Below are 9094 nucleotides of genomic sequence, written 5' to 3' on the forward strand. Positions count from 1 at the left end.
TATGGTTAGGTCTATGAGCTCGTAACTATCTCCTATTCTGATTTCTACTCCAACCCTTTCCTTTTGGCCATGGTACAAAACAAGCAAGCAAGAACACACGCCATTCAAAATGCGATTGAATAAGCACACCACGATGCCTCCCGTGGCTTGGAACCACCACACTCCCTCCATGAAACACCACACACCACACCACACCACATCGTGCACCATTATTTCATCCAAATCTGCGTGCCAATTTTCAACCGGCATCTCACCTTGCTTCGCACATCGATCACCAAATCTCACCACTTCAACTACAAAGGCCTCCCGCACATGAGAAAAATATTCCCGTACCCCCTCGTACCACTGCATCGCCACAATTCGCCACTATACAGAGGAGTACCGCATGGCTCGGACTGTCCTCAGGACCGGGCGATGTGGGGCCGAGCAACAGACATGAGTTGCTCGACCGCATCTTGCAGGGGATGTCCCGGGTCGGCACACGGAATTGATATGACCCTCGTCCAGTCGCCAGACCATGGCAAGTTGGGCGCTGAGGAGGTGTCGCGGGAAGGGTGATCCAGGAGTTTAGTACGGGGCCCGGGTGTGCATTTTGGCAAATGAGGGGGTCCGGGTGTGCATTTTGGCTTTTGAGGGGGGCTCGTGGGTGGCAGGGAAACTCTGTTGCGATTCAGCATTGGACTGCACTCGGAGCACGTTCAGGGCCAGGGTGCTGGTTCGAGGAGTATTCCCTATGTTGATTCATGAGCTCCGAACCGTATTAAACCGGATGGGCTACTGAGACAGGTTCTGGGGCCAGAAACTGTCAGGGCATGGTTCGGGCTGCTTCTACCCAATAGAGGAGCGGGATTCGGGTCATAGCACGTCGCTTTCGGGTCATGACCCCACCCTTCGTCCTGGGATAAGAAAAGGGAGAGCGCGGAGCCGTTCACCCTCTTCTCTGCTCTTCGTTGGCTTTACTTCATTGCCTCTTCTTCACTCGCTGTTGGATGAGTCTCTCTCTCTATCAAGTGCAGCCTGTGTCTGCTGGTTGCATCATTGGTTGGGACGCAGCTATGCCACTGATGCAGTCTCCCCCTTACCAGTACACTGGTACTCATTTTGTCGACCTCAGACGGATGACAGGCTGAGTCAACCCCCTGGTGTATTAATTCAGTGGCCAACAGGGCTTGAACTGAGGACTCGAGGATTCCAAGCCGCCACCCGAGCCACTGAGCCAACACCAGGCGAACATAAATGAGTGAGGTGCCACTTAAATCCACCACCATGGTGTGCTCACTGCCACGCCTATATCAACAACACAAATGGCAGACATTTTTCCCACTGCAAAAGGCCCGCCAGACGCTCCAGAAAGGGCCTAAAAAATTGGGCTGGCATAGACGAGCGAGGTACCACTCAAACACTGCATCGGAAGACATTGCCATGACTTTTTTGTCCACATTATCCTTGTTCGCATCACCAATAGATTTACGAAGCCCACAGAGTAGGGTCCTGAAAAACAACAGCAGTTCCTCAGTGAGATCTGTTGAGCAGGTCTTCAGGGACTCAACAGATGTAGGAGTTGGTGATCTCCATTGAGGCATCCCCAGAATTTCATTTCTTCGGTGAACAGCTGCCCTCCTCATAGTGGTTTGGTGCTTCTCTTTCTCATTCTGCAGGTTTGCTTTTCCGTCATCTTCCGATAAAGCCGAACTTTACAGGAAATTCCCTCTACGGTAGTTGAACAGTGTGACGGATATTTTATCACCAAATTTCTCCTGTATTTTTCTTGTCAAAGCCTGTGTTTTATAGCTATCAATGTTCTCTTCTGTTTCTCCATTGGCAAGATATTCCACCTTGTACAAGTCAAATAACCATGAAACAAACATTGCCTGCCGATTTACTATCACCCTGTTTCAATAAATGCGGCAATGGTGCTGAAGGTGTTTGTGTGTAGCTGTCTGTTCGTCGCCTGTGCTGCCTGCAGAGGAGGTCCCTCGACCTTGAAGAATTCACGATGACAGGATTTGTGATACCGAGCCTCCTTTGCTATGAGATCAATACAACCACTGACTAATGATTTGATGTGCTCATTGGTACTGTAAGGGGCTGCTGCAACTATTTTTTCACACCCATCTTTTGTCTGACAACCTGATAGTGGCTCTACTTTCTTTACTGTCTTCCTCCATTTTGGACAGAAGACGCATAATCCTTTTAGCAAACCTTTTGAATCACTTGGTGGAAGAGAGCTTCATTCTCTTGTCGCTGGCTTTTTAGCAGGAAGTTAATCTGTGCTCTGACCAGCTGATCTTTTTTTAACGGCAGTGAATTTTTGTGGCATGGTTTTGTATGATAACATGCACTACCTCGGTCCGGTTGCAAATTGACTTCTGTTGCCACATCTCTGTATCTGTCTGTCTTTATTTGTTGCCCTACTGCAGCTGCTTTCTTGACAGCCTCCCATATTTTATCATCAAACTCTCTCAGGTTGGTCCCACCAGTAGTTTTGCATTTGATGCAGAGGGCCTGTGGTTGATCATGTGGCTCACGGTCTCTGTCACTCCCAGTATCAGTCTCCTGAAACACTACATGCATTGTACATTTAAGACATTTTAGTGCCACTCCTAAATGAATACAGCACATATGAAACAAGAAATACAATTGCATATGATGAAAAAGGGTACATTTAAAAAAGAAAAACAGCAAAATAATGACATTAATCACACATGACATACAATGATGTTTTGAAACCTCTTAGCAAAGCAGGAAAGTAGTTCAACCGAATGTTTCACAATTCTTTGATATAAAATTTTAAAAATTTAACATGGATTTCACATGAGTGCCCTATTAGTAATCTGAACATTTCCGATCTTGGCTGTTAGGGACATCGCTATTATGTAACCTAAACGACAAAAGCCGAGTCTCATGTTATTAGAAATACATTGGAACTCCTTTGAAAATCTTGCAATGAGAGATGAGCCAAATTGGTATAAAAATAGGCCTTTGCAGCATATCATTGGAGCTTACCATTTGAGATCCAGAACCTGGAATTTCGTCCTCCATTTCTCCAGGATTAACAGTAGAATTCAGAACCTTCTTGACTTGTTATCTGCAGGAAACATGAACCGACATTTGTGGCAGGTAAAAACTCAGTCAACTTAATCTTGGAATGGTAACTGATTATTACAGTTTCTAGGACCCTCCATGCACATTGCAACCTGGTATCAGTTCAGAGACACATTTTGGCCCATGTCACACATGGCAGATAACCACATAACTGTACACATTCATATTTTACGTAAATTTAACTTGGGCTTTCAATATAAAGAAGAAGTAAATCTTCCTACACATTCTTGTTCTGTATAACTACTAGTACTAGCTAGGTTTGCTAATTTGCACAGGATAACATTTAGCCTGAACTGCATTAAAGAGCATTTAATGGGAGAAAAATGTGGACTAAAAATCCTCCACTTCAAAGCTTGTTCCTCCATTTGAATGTGGAAAACTTTAAAAACCTCGGTCATCGAAGTAATTTTTTTCACAACCCCTTTCAATATAAATTACAGAGAAGAAATGTCGTCACAGTAAATTGACCTGGTAAATTTTTGTAGTGACTTGCAAAGGTAATGATTTTCTGCTGCAGATATGAACAACAGTGGCCTATCAGGTCATCATGTGGTACAGGTATCTTGAGAAGTACATGTAACAGTCTGCAATAAATTATCGTGTTAACATAAAGTAAGTGACAAATATTCTTTAATTTCAGTTCTACTATTTTTAATTGGCTTGTTTATATTTGATGAACTAAATTAGATTGTTCTTTAATGGATGAAATATGTCACATAGGCCAAACAGATTATAAATTCTGCTAGGAAATTGCGGACAATCTTGTTTTACTTACAAGTTGAGAAAATCCCTCAGAGCTTCAACAAAACCAAATGTTCCATGCTGTACACGTCCCGTCCACTCAATAATTACGAGTTTGGTTCAGGCAGGGAAACCTAACAAACATAAATAACAAATTATAAGTTTATAAATCACTAAAAAATTAACATTATTGTAGCAATTATTTTCTTGATCTGTGATAAAAGGTAATTAAATATTGCAAATGTTCCACAATTCATACTTACAATTTTATACACGAGACTGAATGTAATAAATCAAACGAACAGAACAAGTCTCTTCAAACTATTTGTCACCATGCCACAGATAAAACATTCTATAATGGCACAAATTGATCCTGACAATAAACACCATTATTGATTTTAATGTTTTAAGCATACACTCATATGCTTAAACATTTATATACATAAATAGGTTATTTTATACTTCCCAAGGTGTGATAGATCATTAAAACTTTGTTTCGGCTGGTACCGACAATATCTATGCTGGCCAAGTTGGACCGCAGTGTCTCGGGGGTACATTTTTGGGCTGTCTGGTTCCGGTAGTGCAGCGGACTATTTGTCTGGCGTAACCCATTTTGTACTCTACGAACTCAACTTGTTCATTTGGCATTATTTTTGAGTTGTTCCTCGCTCGTCTATGCAGGCCCAATTTTATAGACCCTTTGGGGGGGGGGGGGTGGGCCTTTTGCAGGTGGAAAAATGTCTGCCGTTTGTGTTGTTGATAAAGGTGTGGCAGTGAACACACAATGGTGGTGGATTTAAGTGGTACCTCACTCATCTATCTATCACCCATTTTTTGGCCCTTGGGGGGTCCCCCAGGTCGACACGCAGCGGGTGGTACCCAGCAGACTCCCATTTCCGTTCATTTCAGGTGACTCCCAACACACTTCTCCAGTCAGATATTGGTACAGAGTTCATCGAACCAAATGTCTCTGGGCTGCAGGTATAAATGTACAACACTACCACACCTCCCACACCTGAGACACCAGCAGTGTTCCTCCCTCCTCTCCAGGTATCTTGTCCACAGCGATTCCGGAAGGTGTCTCGTGTACACCGCCCAATGAAGGTACGTTAATTATCACATTATGCGGAGGAATGAAAATGGTGATATTTCATTAAAAAATACTTTGTGGGACGTGAAACGCAGTTACTTTCTGCCTTTCGCAGGAATTCACCAATAATTGGAGCCTTTTTACAACACACCAAAACTCATGGAAAAATGATATGATGGAGGATAGAAAGTTTATTTACTGATTACAACGAGAGGGAAAGAAGAAGAAGAGTAGAAATATGCAAACAATGCAGGTTCATGCGACGTGCGTCACTGTCACCTTATCTAATATATAAAGCTGAGTTTGGATGTGTTGGTCTGAACAAGGTAAGTTTTCATGTTAATGAAAATACTTATGATTAATATTTAAAGTCTAATTTTTAGCCGCGTGGCGTTGCGAACATTGGCTCAAAGAGAGCTCCGCGTTGTTCTTCTTCTTCTTCTTGTTCTTCTTCTGGTGAAGACAAAACCTTCATTGACTGGTGGAATGACGCGGCTCTTGGACACATTTGTCCTTGTTAAAAATGTCCTTTTAGTGGAGCAGCAGAGGCCACCACAAGAGGGAGATACCCACACCAGCAGTACCACATTTTCTAATGTGGTTATTATTAACCACCTTCTATCCCTGTACATGAAAACCATTGATGCCAGTCTGGGAACTGGTGGCATTCTGAGAAATAGGTCAATTAAGGTCGTTGACCACTGAATTTGGCAATATTTACTAAAACGGCGATAGTTTTTATAATTTCCATGTTACAATACCTTGATATACATCAAACTGATCCTAAGACAATCGGCAATAACATGCAATAATAAAAAAGAACATGTGGCTGAAAATAGTAAGTACAGAACCAATTTTATTACAAATATTGCCCCAAAAATCCAAATTTTCATATTTTTCATATACTTTTAGCATCACTCATCACATGCATAATTCAAAAGTATCAAATATTAAGCATTAAAAAGTTTCTCCAGTCTGCTGCAATTATTCATATATAACACATTGTATTATCTTAAGTGTAAATCACATTTTCTTCACATTTTGTCCAAGATGCCTGAAAATACCTGAAAATGGTATTATTGAGTACTCATGGCATATGACCATTAACTTGATTAATTTCATATTTATTAAGAGAAAAAATTGTTTCAAATATTACATTGTCACAACGAATAATATTTGTTGATGAGTCTATCAACAACACACAAGGATGGTTCCAGGATTTGTGTAAATGGGGGATGGGGGGGGGGTAAAAATTCTTATATACTATGAATATTTTTTAATTGGTAATTTTTCAATGTACTTTGTTGAAAATGAATTTCAAAGAAATATTGAGGACTATAATGGCTGTTTGTACAAACTCTCCACTTTTGGCATCAAATGCAATCTTTCTAACAAAATTATCAGTTACTTAGATAAATGCCAGGAAACTGTCAACATTATTGTTCCATATTATGTTTATATCTGGTCTGCATCTAAGTCTGAATTATCACTGGAAAATGCAGAGAGAGTAAAGGGATTTGAACATGATTTGTCCCCTCCATCCACCAAGGCTTCACAGGTGCAAGCTGATGTGCATGGTTGGCCACTCTCCAAGCAAGAACACTCCACTGCACAGGTATTGGGTTGACAGTCACACACAAGGTCATTTAACAACTCTGGAGCAGCTGGCGATTGTCTCATCATTTGAGGCTGGAGACCAGTGCCACCTGGGCTGTGTTCGAAGCTATATGCTGTTGTATCAGGTAAGGTTGGAGAAGGGTAAGCAGCTTGTCTCCATATTAACAGCTGATAAGCAGAGCGAAGTAGATGCAGACTGAATGCGTCTTCTGTTGGTGGTAGTTTCTTTCCCTGGATGTTCCTCTGTCCAGTCTTCTGACACCTCAGGCATTCAATGACATGCAGTTTGTCTTTCCATACATGTAGCCAACAAACTTTGTGGCTACAATTTCTATCTCCTTTGAAATGTTTTTCTCATCAGATCCCAGCAGACCAAGAGGCTGGAACTGGTCGGCTTTCTGCATCATTATCCTAAAGGCAGTGCGCTTTCCATGGCCGAAAAAAGAGCTTACCGTGTCACAACCAGTCACGCAGTAGACTGACAGAAGAATTGTCTGCTGTTCAGTGGTGAGTGTATCATAGATGGTGTGCATAGGTATATAACGGGTAAGCTGTGTGTGCCTGCCATCACGACCAGTCAAGAAGAAGATCTCTTTGGTGTTGATTGCTTGTCTATGGTGAACTAAGAGGACAAGCACATCAGTATCAGGGCTGCACACCACAATAGTCTGTGCCCCATCATCTGATGCAGCTACACCTTGAAGTCTGGTTATCATGTCATCATCTTCCTCAGCTTTTGCAGCTTGAAGAACTCGGGTGTACATGTTGGGATACTCAGGGTCATCTTTCACAGATGACTCTACCATGGACCAAGATAAGGACCGTTGTTTGTTAAGAACTGGAGTGACTGGCTGTTCCTTTGATGAAAAGGTTTTTGTGCAGAAAAGACACTTATCAATGTCAATATTATCTTCTCCCTTAGCTTTCTTGGCAATGGGAGCAGTGTCAAATTCTGCATCCATATTGTAATAATAGACTGTTCAGTGCTGTTGAAGTCATCTTGAGTACACAAAGACGAAATGTGGATCTGTCTGCAAACGTAAAAAATATTGGTCACCAATAGTTTGGCAGAATAAGTCTATTTAATCCACTAAATTGAAAATAATTCAATGTAAATTCCTAAGTATTTTAGACCGAGGGATAAACCCTATTCGTAGGACTTTATTATTTTAGGGGGGTTATTTTTCACAACACCATGTACCTTACATAAAATCTATGCAGTAATGACTTCCATTTTAGACACATTCTCATGACCATACTATTTAACCCCAGCTCAACAGCCTGAAGGCAAAACATTCAGTATACCACATATTTTTCCATCAGAAAATTTGCTGCATGGTAATATATCTTCATCACAAGACTATTCATAATTTTAAAAAAATAGAAACAAATATTTTCATACTTACTTTTTAAGAGAGAAGAGGGTGTCACATAAAACATGCTGCAGTATGTGTCGTCTATCACATCTGTTCAAGTGTGACTGACATTATTTCATATGCATTGTAAACTGATGTTGATGAGAGTGCTATTCATAGCAGTGCCACATGTGGGGACCAACTCAGGAATGTGGGGGTCATCTCAGGATTATTGTGGCATATGGGGTCATCTTATATAATCCAATATTCTTTGTCAGGGGCATTATTTTAGGGTTGGTTTAGGGTTTAGGGGTGGCACTTTTTTTAGTGCATATGTATTTAGTGATATTGAGGAAGGGGGAGGGGTGTGAGTACATAGGTATTTGTAACCCCCTCCCCCACCCATTCCAAAAATTCTGGATCTATCCCTGTGTGTTATTGATATACTCATCAACAATTATAATTCCTTCCAACAATATATTATTTTAAAGACATTTCATATGAAATTAATGGTCATTTGATATGAGTATTGAATAATACTATTTTCAGGTATTTTCAGACATCTTGGACAAAATGTGATGAAAATAAGATTTACCTTGAAGATAATAGAATATATTATATACGAATAATTGCAGCAGACCCGAGAGAAACTTCTTAATGCTTGATATTTGATACTTTTATATAATGCATGTGCTGAGTGATGCTAAAAGTATTTTAAAAATGGGAAAATTTTGATTTTGAGGGCAAAATTTGTAATAAAATTGGTTCTGCACTTACAATTATCAGCCACATGTTTTTTTGTTATTGCATGTTATAGCCTATTGTCTTAGGATCAGTTTGATGTATATCAAGGTATTGTAACATGTTAATGAAAAAACTACAGCCGTTTTAGTAAATATTGCCAAATTCAGGGGTCAACGACCTTAATTAACCTATTTCTCAGAATGCCACCATTTCCCAGACTGGCATCATTCGTTTTCATGCACAGGGAGAGTGGGTGGTTAATAATAACCACATTAGAAAATGTGGTACTGCTGGTGTGGGTATCTCACTAAATAAGCCTCTTTTCTGGCCCCTGCAGCTGCTCCACTATTTTGTCGATGTTTTGAATGTACTGCATGTTGTCGAGATGTCCAGTGGTGTGCTCAGTAACCAAGCAGCTAGCTCGCGCTTGCCAAGCCAGCCG

At 40.9% G+C, this 9094-nt stretch overlaps 1 protein-coding gene and 1 pseudogene across 1 annotated transcript in view; both read right to left on the reverse strand.

Moving 5' to 3' along the window:
* LOC147017144 (unconventional myosin-If-like) overlaps positions 1–9094 on the reverse strand; it is a 91892-nt gene that overhangs the window by 14321 nt on the left and 68477 nt on the right. The window lies entirely within an intron of this gene.
* On the reverse strand, positions 845–2574 carry LOC147017145 (uncharacterized; annotated as a pseudogene).

The sequence above is a fragment of the Eptatretus burgeri genome, chromosome 11 (assembly GCF_056783735.1).
Source record: "Eptatretus burgeri isolate ZD-2024b chromosome 11, Ebu_testis_v1, whole genome shotgun sequence".
Taxonomy (NCBI): domain Eukaryota; kingdom Metazoa; phylum Chordata; class Myxini; order Myxiniformes; family Myxinidae; genus Eptatretus; species Eptatretus burgeri.